The 15,434-nt window shown below is 43.3% G+C and overlaps 1 protein-coding gene across 1 annotated transcript in view; it reads left to right on the plus strand.

The window, feature by feature from the left end:
- Positions 1-15,434, plus strand: part of LOC122790032 (myosin-10-like) — a 1,094,188-nt gene that overhangs the window by 615,006 nt on the left and 463,748 nt on the right. The window lies entirely within an intron of this gene.

Raw genomic sequence — 15,434 nt, forward strand, 5'->3', positions numbered from 1 at the left:
GTTGCGGTCTTCTCCGGACTGATTTTTTGGATTTGCTTGGTTATATTTCATCAGCAGAGTCTCCGCTTTTGTTAGCAGGTGGTTAGTAATTTGTTTAGGCTTAAGCCCTGTACCTTAGCTACAGGAAACAAGAGCCCAGATCCTCTACCCAAAATATGCAACTGTTTTGCTTAGCAAATGGTATCACTGTTGTGTGTTTAGAGTTTTAAAGCAGTGTTAGTAGCACAGCAGATAGCATACTTTTGTTTTGATGCAGAAGGCTGTGGGTTCTATTCCCACAGCATGTAGATGGATTGCTCACACTGTGTTGGATTTTAAGAGGGTGGGGTGCTGCAGTACTGAGTATGTCCTCCTTTGGATAAGATGCGTAGTAACCATGAACCTGTTTTAGTTTGCCATCCATTCCCTATTGCAATATTACCAGCTTATCATTTTTAATGTAACATAGGTAATTTATTCTTCAAGGGCAGCAGGCAGTGAATTTGTAGATGAAATACTTAAATGTAAAGTTTTTGCTAGCAGCAACCTATTCATTAGTTACATTCAGATCTCTTTAATGTGGAATTATTCAGATGACTTTTACTTCTGCAGAGACTGTGCATGTTGGCTGATACTGGTGGGTTGTATTGACAGAAGTTTGAGTGGCTTTTTATGGTAGAAATGCTCTGAACTGGGCAGTTTTGGCATTATTGGTTCATATGTTTTGTTTCTTTGCTTACTGTCTATAAATTTAAAACATGCTCTAACAAGTGGTGTTATATTATACAAGGGATATAATTTAATTATTATATACTATAATTTAATACAATCAGGAAGGTGAATCAAAGAGATTTTGCATGGTCCTAAAAATGTGTGTAAGGGGTCTATGATTTGAAAACAGCCCAAATGTAAACTTAATTTGCCACTGGCAAGATGCATTTTCTTTGAATGTGGGTTACAATGCTGTTTCAATAAATGTGAGTTTCAAAGTCACAGAAGTTTTAATGCTAACTGTTTTCATTGTGAGATTGTATTGCTTTGTTTAGCAAATGTCTATCAGTGTCTGTGCGGAAAATTTGAAATAAAAGTTTTAAATTAAATCCAAATATCTATAATCATTGTAGAAGTAAAGCAGAAAGCAGTATCACACTGAGTGTTTTGAACAGTGTTTATGGCAACTGAGGAGGAATAGCCAAATAATGGGACAGTGGAATGGCTGCGTGTATGTGTGTGTGTGTGTGGGATTGAACCAAATGTAACATATGCATACCACCACCTCTTTGTTCACAAAAAAAACACTGTATATATCTATAAGTGTGTGTGTGTGTGTGTGTGTGTGTGTGTGTGTGTGTGTGTGTGTGTGTGTGTGTGTGTGTGTGAGAGAGGTGTTTGGGGAATGTGTGTGTGTGTGTGTGTGTGTGTGTGTGTGTGTGTGTGTGTGTGTGTGTGTGTGTGTGGTATATATATATATATATATATATATATATATATATATATATATATATATATATATATATATATACATGGATTCACTTTAGAAGCTCGAAATATTGAAATATCGAATTTCAGTATTTCAAGCCCATAAAGTGGAAACCTGAAAAGAACGAAAACTCAGAAGCGCGAAATTCTAAATCTTGCATACCAGAGATTTTGAATTAGTGCTTCTGGTGTTTCACTGTGGTTATGGATTCAGGTAAGTGTTTATGTGTTAAGCGGTTTGGGTAGGGGCTGTGGTGTGTGTTGGTGTGTTTTGTTACTGTGATGTGTGTGTGCGAGGAGACTGTAGCTTGTGTGGTGGTGTTTTGTGTGTTTTTGTATGTAGTGCGACCTTGGAGTTAGAATGTTTAAGTATGGGGATGTGGGGGGGTGCAGGGGGGCTTGGCTCCCTGCTTTTATGTAGGATAGAGCTTGTGTTTGTGTGTGGGGAGGAAGGTGTGTGTTTGTGTACACCAGAAGGGCTAATTCAAAATCTCCAGTATGCGATGATCATTTACTGTCAACCTCCCAGTCTGAACTTGAATTTTCAGACTGAGATCTCCAGGAAGGAATGTTATTTGAATACTTATGTTCATAGGACCAGTACGCATCCTGCCCATATCTTTACCAACATTATGAAAGAGCAAACTTTGAGAGTCTCGAGACAGACAGTAAATGGTCAGAGACTGGAAAGGGAGATGGATAACCTGTAAAAGAATTTTGCCATGAGGGGATGTAGCAGACGAGAAGTTCAACCTTGAGTGGAAAAAACTAAACACTTAAGACATAAAGAGGCAAGACCATTTTTTTCTGAACAGCAGGTTGAGATCTCACATAATGCAGAACCGAAAGGATTCATGAGAATCCCAGTTACATATATGCGAGCAACATTAGGTTGCTACAGAATGTTTTCAGTAGGAACTGGAATATATTATGTGCTGATGAACAGGTAAGGGCATTGGTGAGGGATCATCCACATTATGCATATAATAAAAAATCCCTAAAGGGATTGTTATGTGGTCCCAGAAATAATAGATGTAACACCGATCTAGAGTATGACAATGACATAAATTATGGTACATATCCTGGCAATAAATGTAACTATCGCTACACTATTGATAGTAGTGGAAGCTTTGTTCAACCAGATACTAGGAAGGAACATAGTTTTAGGCTTAAAGTAGATTGTAACACTACAAATATTGTCTATCTGGCCTATTGTGTCATATGTCAAGCATTCTATGTGGGAATGACAACTTGTACATTTCGAGAGCGCATAAGGGAACACCTATATGATATCTCTAGGCAAGCAGAAATGAATGCCTTTGCAAAACATGTGATGGAAATAGGAACACAACAGCCTTGCTTGGATTACTTTCGAATACTTAGTAATGCTGTAGAATTATATATATTTTCTATTATTACTTTTTGACTTGACGAGTTTACGTTCGCTACTTCTACTACTATTGTCTGATCTGATTAATATACAGTTTTTAACTAGAAATATATGGACTGAAAATCTTCTACACAGAGAAGTTTTTTACACTGTTGTATAGTAAGTGTAGATTCACCTAACTTTTCTGTGAGCAGTAAATTTTCCTGTTGTCTAATTACAATTTTTAGGATATTTCTGCAGTCTGATGCCATAGTTTTACTTTAGAACAGATGTCTACTCTCTGATATGACTGCTGAACCCCGTGCATCACAAACAAGACTATGCCAATGATATGGAAGAGATCCAGTGAAAAACTACTACTCAAAATTCATAACCCAAAAGATGCAAAAAAATTCAGGCCATTCTCTGCCTTAGCAACCTTCTTCTGCCACAGGTTTAGAACAGTACCAGAAATGTGCCCCCTTGTGGTAGAAGTAGTCCACAAAACCACAAAAATTGACAGGCCAAGATAGAGACATGCAAATAATAAGTCTGACTACTGAGGATCAGGAAGAGATTAGATGTTGCTGTGTACGTATGTGTTTATTTATTGATATTTATTTACTGGGAAAGTCTGAAAGGCAATAACCTCTTTTAGTCAGTTTACTCATTTTAGTAATTTTAGTCACAGCTTGAGAGTTACTCCTGAAAACAAGCACTGGTGCCTAATGAGTTGAACTGTTTAATAAAACAAATTTAAAATGATGGAAGTCAGAGCAAACTGACAGTTCTTCTTTGCATCTTCGGGTGGCTATAGTAAGCTTCTTGGTAGCTGTCTGACCGGTAGACAGTACGGTGCAGTGCATTTTGAGTGCCAGGCTTTAATCCCATGACTATCATAATTCACTAGGTAGCTTCAGGCAAGTCACTTGTTCTTGCTGTGTGATAGCTCTGGATCCTTCCTTAATTGCTGTATTGTTGTGACTTTAACTTTTGCATTCATCTGCCTTGGCAATGGCATCAAAGAATAAAGTGCTTTGTATGCCGAGTTCATAAAAAAGCACTTAAGGAGTGACAAGTTCGTCAGAATCAAAGGGTTGATGCAGACATGTGTTTAAACTTGCAACTGAATAAAACATGGCCTTAATAAGCAAAGCAGAATTGTCATTTCCTGTGGCTGAATGTTCATGATTTACTCTAGCACCTGTTTTCAAGTGCAGCTTTTGTTTCAATGTCTAGTAGAACAGTGTCAGCCATTCATACAGTACTAGTTAGATGTTCTTCATGTTTCACTGTTGCAGTCACAACATTTGGGTTGTCTGCCTGCAGGTAGCCCTCAGTCAGCCTGAATACCAGAGTCTTCGGATTTCTGCATCGGATGCTATCACTTTTTCCATGACGTCAGGTCGTCAGGGGTATAAAACATGCAGCCGATGCCATTACATTAGCTTTTCTTGCCGTGCAGTGTCCGAAGCAGAAGCAGTTCGCAAGTGCCGGTCGGCCGCCTCCTGAAATTTTCATTTTTCGAGTTTCAGACCTGAAGTCTTCTAAAAGATAAGTACCATGTTGGGGATCCTTTTTTCTTGCTCTAACCGATGTCAAAAAAAGTTAATAATTGTCTTGCTGTGGAAAGCAAATACCTCACAGAGAATTTCATTCTTACTGCGTCACCTGTTTAGGCCCAGACCACGACATTCCTCGCTGTCGGTTTTGTGCCTTGTTCAACGCTCAACCTATTCGTTGTCAGGCTATTTTTGCCGCTAAATTCTTTTGCTCTCGTTCTCTGTATTATGAAATGGCTTCCATAAGCCATCCGACTACCGATCTTCTGAAAAAACATAAGGATAAAGACAGATACAGACCGCATAGGTCCAAAACTGCCAACGATGCTTCCATTAAGCTAGTCACCAGTCTGCCAGTACTCAGTGAGGTGCTTTTGCAGCCCCTGATACTCACTTCTACAGATTCGCAGGCCTCTACTGAGACCCATTTGGAGTCCGGTATGTCGCAAGATGCTTCTTTGACTATGGAACCTGCGGATATCTCTACCTTGGATGGGTCCAGAGGCGCTGTGCAGGCACCGGATTCTGAGGGTGTATTCAGGCCTTCTGATTTTCATATTAAACTGATGACTTCATTTCAAACCAAAAGTACTGAATTTCTCAAGCCCAGAGTTCACGTTACGCCTAGGAAACCGATGACCAAAGCGCATTCTCAGGCCCACTTGCCTCAGAAACAAATGCTTAGAATGTCTGAAGACCTTATTATTTTAATTAGGGGAAGCCAGCCTTCCCTCTCAAAAAGACCATGAACTGATTTTCCTTCTGATTCTTCAGATCATGAGTCTGTTGACTCTGATCCTTCTGATTACCAGGACATTCCCTTATCTACCTATCAGGATTCTGATGCAGAGGATTCCATTCCCTCTGCTTCCCCTCCAGAAGATTTTTTTTTGGTGAAACCCTGCATACCCTTAAGGAGCATTTCCGCTGGCGTGCCAGGACTACCCACAGATCAAAAAGAGACTCAGGGAATTTTTAAATTTGCCTCAGCACAGGTCTCTAGCTATCCCTCCTGTTCTGGAAATTGTAGATGATGTCTTCTTGGAATCCAGCCTTACCCCTGATACTTTGTCTTCAGCTCCCAGGAAACCTGACAGGTACTACAGAGTACCTGACTCCCACAAATATCTCTTTAAGAATCCTACTGCAGATCCAGAGACCATTTCCCTGGGACCTAAAGGCATTAAGGCTACAACAGCCAAAAACCCTACCCCTTCAGACAGGGACTCTAGGGCTTTAGACAGATGGGGTAAGAAGGTATACACCTCTGCTACTCTTGCCATCAGGGCTTTAAATTGCCAGTTTCATATGTTAAAGTATCTGCAACATATCATGGAGCTAATTAAACAGAAAATTATGTTGATTCCTGATTGTGCAGAACATAAAGATTTACAGGAGTTAATGTATTCTGCTAACCAAGTTGAAAAGCATACTTTGCAATGTGGTTTTGATGCCTTAGAAGCATCTTGTAGGGCTGCTGTCACTGGGTCTGTTCTTAGAAGGCATGCTTGGCTTAAGGAACAAACCTTGCCAGATCATGTCAAAGCAAAACTACTAGATGCACCATTAAACCAAGAATGCCTGTTTGGCAATAAAGCAGAAGAAGTCCTCAAAAAGATGGAGGAAAAAGCTGAGTCTATGCAAACTGTTAATGATTTCCTACAGGTACAGCCACCTAGATTCAGTAGGCATTGGCTTTCTAAAAACTGGTCCTTTCCAGTCCCTCCCAGACCTTCTCAGTCCAAACCCAGAGGCAGCAGACCACCAAGACTACAGTCTCAGGGTATGCACAGATCTAAGCAATGGAGTGCTCCCACCTCTGAAACAGAGAGTAGTAAGCCACCAGCCTATGGTAACATTTTGCAATGACTTATCCCTAACTCTTCCAAGCCTTGCCCAAGTACTTGCACCCTTAGGAGGAAAACTTGCCCTGCATGCAAAAAACTGGGAGTAAATCACCCAGGACAGATGGGTCTTGAACATTGTATCCCAGGGATACAGATACTACTTCCACTCACTGCCAACCCCAAGTGGATGGCTAAACCTCCCCCCAAACCAGTGGGCAGAGGCCCTAAAGCAAGTACTTTCTCTTCTTAGTATCAAGGCTATTCAACCTGTCCCAGCAGAGCAAAGGGGACAAGGTTTTTACTCCAGACTGTTTCTGGTACCCAGAAAAGAAAACTCTTGGCGCCCTATCCTGGATCTGTCTATTCTCAACACTTTCTTGGTGGTTCCAAGATTCAAAATGCTTACTGTCCAAAAACTGCTTCCTACACTAGCCAAGGACTCCTGGCTAGCCCCCCTAGACTTAAAAGAAGCTTATCTGCACATCCCCATAAGGGAATCTTGCAGGAAATATCTACGTTTCAGAGCAGGCTCTATGCACTATCAGTTCTCTGCACTTCCCTTTGTCTTATCTACTGTACCTAGGGTATTCACAAAATGCCTAGCTCCAGCCATTGCATATTGCAGGCAGAGAAAAATTCAAATTTACCCATACTTGGACAATTGCCTGATTCAGGCGGACAGTCAGAAATTGCTACTCCAGCACCTAACATTTGTAAAGGGACTTCTAACTTCACTGGGGTACACCATCAATGAAAAGAAATCACATCTGGTACCCAGCCAGCAGATCGTATTCCTGGGAGCAAGCTTGAACACAATTTCCCAGATGGCATTCCTCACTTCAGAAAAACAAATTTATTTGACAAACTACTTCAATCTACTGGCCACCAAAACCCAGCTATCTGCAAGAAAAATACTGCAAGCCCTAGGGTTCATAGCCTCTTGCATTCTACTAATTCCATATGCAAGACTGCATATGAGGAAACTTCAATGTTACTTAAAAAGTCTCTGGTGTCAACATTCTCAGTACTTGGAAACAATGATTCCTATCATTCCTTGCCTAAAGGCAGAGTTCCTTTGTTGGGCAGAGGCCTGCTACCCTAACAACACTGCTACCCTAACAACAGACGCATCAGACTATGCATGAGGAACTCACATGGCAGGACAATGCATTCAAGGCAAATGGAGCCCAAAGCAAATGCACCTGCATATCAATAGAAAAGAAATGTTAGCTGTACAGAATGCTCTGACAGCCTTCAAATGCCTTATTCTTCCAGGGCAACTATTGATAAAGACAGACAACACCACAGTTATGTGGTACATAAACAAGCAGGGGAGAACCCATTCCTACCCACTCTGCAGGTTAGCCATGGCAGCCTTGAGCAATCAAGTGCAATCTGCAAGCTCAATTCCTGCCAGGCAAACTAAATTCACTGTCAGATGACTTAAGCAGAAATCTAATGGACCCACACGAGTGGAAATTGGAACCCAAATCATTCAAGCTTCTGATCCACAGGTGGGGGGCACCAGAGGTGGACCTCTTTGCTTCCCCTCAGAATTATCAATTGAGCAAATATTGCACCAGAACTCTCCACAGCCAAGCATGGAAAGTGGATGCCCTGTCCTTTACATGGGAAAACCTCTCAATCTATGCCTTTCCCCCTCTGCCGCTCCTCTCAAAGGTTCTACTGAAGATCAAACAGGACAAGCCAAGGACAATCCTGATTGCATCAGACTGGCCATGCCAGCACTGGTACTCAATCTTGCACAGTTTGACAGTACTGCCATCATGGCACCTGCCTCAGACTCCCTCCCTGCTGTCCCAGCAGGAGGGCCAAATTTTGCATCCTCAGCTACAAACCCTGAACTTAGCAGCCTGGCTCATCCCCTGAACTCAGCACCAGCAACCCTCAGTAAACAGGTGCTGGATGTCATCTTTGAGACGAGGAGGCCTAGTACTAGAAAATCCTATTCAGAAAAGTGGAAGAGATACTGTTCTTGGAGCCAGTCTCAGGGAATGGACTCAACCGTGCCCAGCTTACCTAATATACTAGATTACTTAACAGAAATGCTCCACAAAGGCCTATTCTTCTCTTCAATTAAGATTCATGCCTCTGCCATCTCAGTTCATTATAAGACTGAGCCACCCCTCTTCTCTCATCCTCTGGTCAAACAGTTCCTGAGAGTAGCCAAAAATTTAAGAGCTCCCACTCCAGCCTGGGTCCTTAACATTGTATTGGAAAAACTCACGCTTCCACCCTTTGAACCTGCTGCTTCAGCAGAGTTAAAATTCCTCTCCTGGAAAACAGCTTTACTTCTAGCCATCACTTCAGCAAGAATAGTGTCTGAATTGCTGGCCCTTATGGCCGTGGAACCCTTCATTATCTTCCATGCAGACAGGGTTTCCCTCAGGACTAACCCATCATTTATGCCCAAGGTGGTTGATATCTGATGTGGCTTTGAACCAATCCATTCATTTGCCAACTTTTTTCCCTAATCCACAGAATAAAGGGGAAAGGACCCTGCACTCCCTGGATGTTCACAGGCTGCTTAGGTTCTATCTGGACAGGACTAAACCTTTCAGAAAATCTGACCAGCTGCTAGTCAGCTTTACTGCAGGGGCAGAGGGCAAGGCCATTTCAAAGCAAACCATTTCTAAATGGATAGCACACTGCATCAATTTCTGCTACAAACACTATGGGAAACCTACCCAACAGGGGATCAGAACACATTCCACTAGGGCTACATCAACCTCTACAGCATTTCTCAGGAGATTCCCTATCAGGGACATCCTGGAGGCTGCAACCTGGAGCTCTGTACACATCTTCACCAAGCATTACCACTTACCTGTCTTTTCTAAATCCAGAGCTGGATTTGCCACAGCAGTCTTACAGGGCCTGCTTGCCATCACTAATGCTTCTTGACTGCCTCCACCCATCCTCAGCTTTGGGAGTCAACCCAAATGTGATGACTGCAACAGTGAAACATGAAGAACATAGTACAGTTGTGTACACTTACCATAAAAATGTAGATGTTCGAGTGTATTTACTGTTGCAGTCCTGGTTACCCTCTCTCCAGCCCCCTGACTTCTCTATACTTCTACCTATTCTTTTTTTGTTTGGCCATATCTTATAACATTGGCATTTACTTTCTACTGGGGGTGTTCCATACCATGTAATTATAGGTTCATAGGTTCATACTAGGCTATCTGCCCTAGGGCATGTATAAGCCTAGCCAGAGTGTGTTTGGCTTTCACCACCCATTTTAAATTAATTTTGCTATGCCCTTTTTCGAGGTTAGTATACTGTGCCTCTGTCTAACAGTGACACAGAAGTGATACCCGGGGTAAACCTACGATCTTCCATCCACTCATCAAGATTCCTCTTGAAGAGAGTCAATGAGGGACTCTGCCTAACCTGGACTGGGATTTTATTCCAGAGTGAAGGGAGCCTCTGGGTTATGAATCTGTCCCTCCAGCATGTCCTATTTATTTCAGTGCTGAGGTTCAAGTCTCTCAAGCGTGTAGCTTGATGGGATTTGAATTTTCTGAGGTGCAGCATGTCCATTAATTCAGGGTTGGACATGGCTTTATACGTCAGGCACAGATCGCCTCTGAGCAGGCGGTATGCCACTGAGTAGAGCTGGAGTTTCTTTAACCGGGCAGCATATGGCATCTGTTTGAGCCCTGTGATCCTCTTGGTGAGGTACTTTTGGGGTCTTTCCAGTTGCTGCAGGTGTCTAGTAAGGTATATCCCAAAAGGGGCATTGTACTCAATTATGGGCCTGATGAGGGATGAGTAAAGAGGCATGATGACCTCCCTTGATCTAGATGTGAATCCCTTCATGATTAGGTGGGCTATATAAAATGTTTTTCTAACCACTTTGGCCACGTGGTTGTCAAATGAGAGATTGCTATCAACTTGGGTCCCCAGGTCCCTAATTACTTCTTCTGTACTTAATGGATTACCACCTATGTGGTAATTTGTGGGCACTGTTTTTGCCAAAGGGGATGACTACACACTTTTTGGCGTTTAGCTTGAGGCCATGGCTCTGGCACCAGTTGTCTGTTTCTATGAGGCCCTTTTGGAGGATGCTTGTGTCGGCTGGAGAGTCGATTATGGTGCCCAGTTTGCAGTCATCTGTGAACTTGGTCAGCCACAGTCCTTCCATGTTGGCCTGTACCTCCAAGAAATATATACCGAACAAGAGATGTCCCAGGACTGAGCCTTGTGGGACGCCACTTGTAACTGGTTTGGAGTCTGACATGGCTCCAGCAATTCTAACCATGTGGGTTCTGTCCTTGAGCCAGTTTGCAACCCATCTAGTGACATAGGGGTTTATATTTAAGCTGGTGAGCTTATCTATAATGCCTGAGTGGGGTATTGTATTGAAGGCTTTTGCGAGGTCCAGGTAGGCTGTGTGGACCACCTTCCCCTCGTCAATGGCCTTGGTGACTGTTTCAAAGAAATCAACCAGGTTTAAGAGGCAGGATCTGCCCTTAACAAAGCCGAACTGGGTAGGATCCAGTGTCTCCGTAGGTCCTCAATATCTTTATTTATGAGGTCCATGATGATCCTTTCCATAGCTTTGCATACCAAGCTAGTCAGGCTTATGGGGCAATAGTTTCTAGGATCCGTTGAGGCACCATCTTTGTGGAGAGGGACCACTGTTGCTGTACACCACTCTTTGGGTACATATCCTGTAGTAAGGCTGAGATTGAACAGTAGTTTTATGTTTGGGTTTAGCTCTTCTTGGAGTTCATGTAGGGCCTTGCCCAGGACACCGTCTGGTCCCATTGATGCTGTGATTTTTGCTTTGGAGAGGGCAGCTCTTACCTGAGCATCTGAGATGTCAGGGGGGCAGCACTCTGCTGGGATAGATATTTGCCCTTTTGGTGGGGGGGGCGGGAGTTTGCGCTGAACCTGTCAGCTAGGATGTTGGCAATGTCTGTGGGTTCGGTGTATTTTTTGTCATTTTGGACTAATTCTGAGCATATCTGGGAATTCCCACCCAGGTTCCTAACATAACTAAAGAAAGCCTTGTGATTATCCTTAGTGTCCTGTGCAATGTTTCTCTCGAAGCTGGCCTTAGACGATTTTATGAGTGCCCGTAGTTTTTTGCTAATACCAATCAATGATGCCTTCCCTTTTTGGGATTTTGCTCTATCATGTAGTAGCTTCCTCCTTCTATTGTATAGTTTGTTTATGGCTGGGGTCCACCAGACAGGACGTCTGCCTTTGGAGGATTGGGTCTTGGTTTTATTTGGGATTGCATGATCCATGCATTCCTGAAGGTGTTCATAGAATGCATTTATAAAGGATTCTGTGGTCTGGGCCATATTTTCCACATGCCCGGGGTCTTTGAAGGATTCCACCTCGGTTTTGAGGAGTGTGAAATTTGCTTTACAGAAGTTTTTCACTGTGGTTTTCAGGGCAGGGGGTGGAGTCGGGATGTGAATATCCAGTGAGATTAGTTTATGGTCTGATCTTACCAGTGAGGGATACACTTCTGGTCTGGAGCATAGAGTCCCCATGTTGGTGATGATCAGGTCCAGTATGTTTTCCCCTTTTGTGGGAGTGGTAACAAGTTGTTCCATAGCATTTGAGTTTATAAATTCTAGGAACCTTTGGGCTAGGGTGTTGGAGCTAGAGTAATGCTCCCAGTATATGTTTGGGTAGTTGAAGTCGCCCAATATAATGGTGTTTGGAGAGACCTTCATATTTTCCAGTGTTCTCAGGAAGGCCAAGTGGGGTTCCTGGGTTTGGGAGGGTGGTCTGTAGCAGGCTATAAACTGGAAGGCAGTTTTACCCACTGTTAGTTGCACATGGATAGTCTCTGATGCTTCGTGCTGTGCCACCAACCTGGAGGTGTGGGTATCTTTGACAAATATTGATACTCACCCTCCTTTTGTGGTTCGGTCCAAGTTTTGGGGCTGAAAAGCATGGTATGAGGTATAACCTGGTAGTGCTGGGGTGCTCTCGGGAGCCTTGAACCAGGTTTCTATTACTGCACAGATATCGATGTTCTCCATGCTAAGGAGAGTTTCAAGTGCATGCATCTTGAGGTTTAGACTTCTGGCGTTGAGTAGCATTACTCTTAGTTTCTTATCCCTTGTGATACCTATGGAGGTGGGTTTGTCTTTTGAGCCTTGCCTAAAAAAGGCACTATGGGGGTAGCAAGAGCCTTTGCCAATATCCAAAAGCCCAGGGGTGACAGGTGCAAGCCATCCCTAGCGAAGCATCGTGGCTTGTCGAGCATGTCATCCCAGGCTGACAGGCATTGGATCCCCTTTGAATGACACCAATACTTAAGCCAATTGTTGAAATTGATCATCTTGTCTTCATATTGTGGCATCATTCTTGGTGAGGGTAAGATGCTACTCAAGGTCAGGGTCATACTGGCCTGGACTACATGCTCAGAGAGCTCCTCTATGTCTCTTTTCATGTAGTCCAGGGAGGTACATCTCAGGTCATTCACACCAGCATAGACAATGACTGAGTCATATTTGTACTTGCCTTGGAGTGACCTGAGTGCTTGTGTTATGTGGCGGATCCTAGTGCCCGACAGGCAGCTCACCGTGATCTTCTCCTTGTTCAGCCTGGTGAGCGGGACGTCAGTGTGCCTGACGATAGAGTCACCTATTACAAGTGTATCAGGTGTTTTCTTTAGCCTTAAGGGCTGTGACTGTTCGGCACACTGGCTTTGTGAGCTATGTGTTGCACATGTTTTGTTTTGGGGTAGCGGTTGCTTGGGTGTCTGCTTTGGAAGTCTCTGCTGGTTAGGCAGATTTTTATTTAGAGCCTCCGAGTATGTTTTTGTGTGCTTATGTGTTTGGTTTGCTGTGGTGGTAGGTCTATGTGAGACTGGAATTGTAGTGAGTGTGGTTTCCTTCTCCTCCTGACTGGTTTCGCCAGTACTGAGTTGAGAGAGCTTAGCCTCCAGTATGGCTATATGGTTGCATCTTTCACATGTGTTGGAATTTGTTGGGAGGAGGAGAGGGTTGTCTGTGTACATGAGGCAGTTGTAACATTGCCTCAAGATTCCCAGATTCACCAGCTGGACCGGAGAGGAGATTGACAAATGACCTTTGGACATGCTAGAATAGTATTGGGAATTCCTTTATAATTGAAAAAAAGGGCCAATGGGGAACAAGGTACTCAAGGGGAGTTTGTGAGGGTGTAGTGCTTTTAATTTTTTAGTGCTGACTTATATAATTGCTTTAGTGAGCAAGTGCCAGGTAACTTAAATGCAATGTGTTACAGGTAACTTAAATGCAAAAATGACAAACAGTAACTTTCTTTCAAGTGAAACAAGAAAATAAGTACAGTAAGCAATGCAGATATCACTAGGGATCCACAGAAGCACTGAAAAGCCACGTTTTAGGTGGAATTAGCATTTCAGGGAAATAACAAGCAAACAAACAACAAGCATACAAACAAAACTAGATTAAGTAGGCCTGGATCTAGTCTATGCTACAACAAACAAGGTGTACCAGTTTCAGTAAGAAACAGTTCAAATATGCAGGCACTATAAGCCTTTAACCAGAAATTCCCAGCTCAGAAGGGCAGAGTCCAGCCTCTCCTCCCACAAGAGTGCAGACCACGAACCTTCTTAATGTAAAATAACTGGCCTGAAGCCCAAGTGCTTAAACCAGAACTAATACACTTTTAGAATAACAGACACTGAGCTCTCAATCAACAGTTCCCAACTTAAAAGGATGTAAGCTACCTGTCCTGCCATCACAGTGCAGGCCACAAACCTTCCTAATGTAAAACAACAGGTCTGAAGCCCAAGTGCTTAATCCAAAAGACTTAGAATGATAGCTACACTTTAATCAAGTTACTACCAAGCAGTAATAAATACAATTGAATACTTTAAAGGATGCCTGGATTAGTGCTCAAGTTATACAAACAAAGCTAGATTCAGCAGGCCTGGATCTAGTCTATGCTACAGCAAACACGGTGTACCAATTTCAGTAAGAAGCAGTTCAAATATGCAGGCACTATAAGCCTTTAACCAGAAATTCCCAGCTCAGAAGGGCAGAGTCCAGCCTCTCCTCCCACAAGAGTGCAGACCACGAACCCTTTAAATGTAAAATAACTGGACTGAAGCCCAAGTGCTTAAACCAGTAATTGCTTCCTGTTGTGGGTGTTCCTGACATCTGTGGCAAGAAAAATTGATGTAATGGCATTGGCTGCATGTTTTATGCCCCTGGCAACCTGACATCATGGAAAAAGTGACAGCATCCGATGCAGAAATCCCAAGTCTCTGATATTCAGGCTGACTGAGGGCTACCGGCAGGTCGATAACCCAATTGTGATGACTGCAACAGTGAATACACTTGAACATCTACATTTATGGTAAGTGCACACAACTGTACTTTCTTAATCACATCTGTATAGTTTGCATTTCCATCCCTCCATCCATCCAACTATCCATCCATCCATCCATCCATCCATCCATCCATCCATCCATCCATCCATCCATTCATCCATCCATCCATCCATCCATCCATCCATCCATCCATCCATCCATCCATCCATCCATCCATCCACTCCTATCTGCTTCCCTCCATCCATCCATCCATCCATCCATCCATCCATGCATCCATCCATCCATCCATCCATCCATTCATCCATCCATTCCTATCTCCTTCCCTTCCTCCCTCCAACCATCCATCCATCCATCCATCCATCCATCCATCCATCCATCCATCCATCCATCCATCCACCCCTATCTGCTTCCATCCATCCATCCATCCATCCATCCATCCATCCATCCATCCATCCATTCCTATCTCCTTCCCTTCCTCTCTCCAACCATCCATCCATCCATCCATCCATCCATCCATCCATCCATCCATCCATCCATTTTCCACTACTTATCTTAATAAAGGTTACATTTTGAAGAAAGCTGTCCACAGCAAAACCGACTACCCTAGTCCCAACAGCACTCTTTATCTCATCCTGTGGGATTGTCTGTTTTTTTCAGACAGGTGGATAGACAGAATTTTTTCAATGTATTCTGGGTCTACCCTGTGGTCTTTTCCCACTAGGCTCTGTCTGGTACAACTCCTGTGGTTGGAACTTAAGGAACATCTACACAAGCTGCTCAACCCCCCCCCCCCAACTAACTCCTCTCAGCCTGGAGTAGCAGAGGCTCTACTCCATTCATTCTGCATCACTGAGCTCAACTTGGAG

Source organism: Protopterus annectens, chromosome 15.part0, assembly GCF_019279795.1.
Source record: "Protopterus annectens isolate FY-2018-M chromosome 15.part0, PAN1.0, whole genome shotgun sequence".
In the NCBI taxonomy this organism is placed as follows: Eukaryota; Metazoa; Chordata; order Ceratodontiformes; family Protopteridae; genus Protopterus; species Protopterus annectens.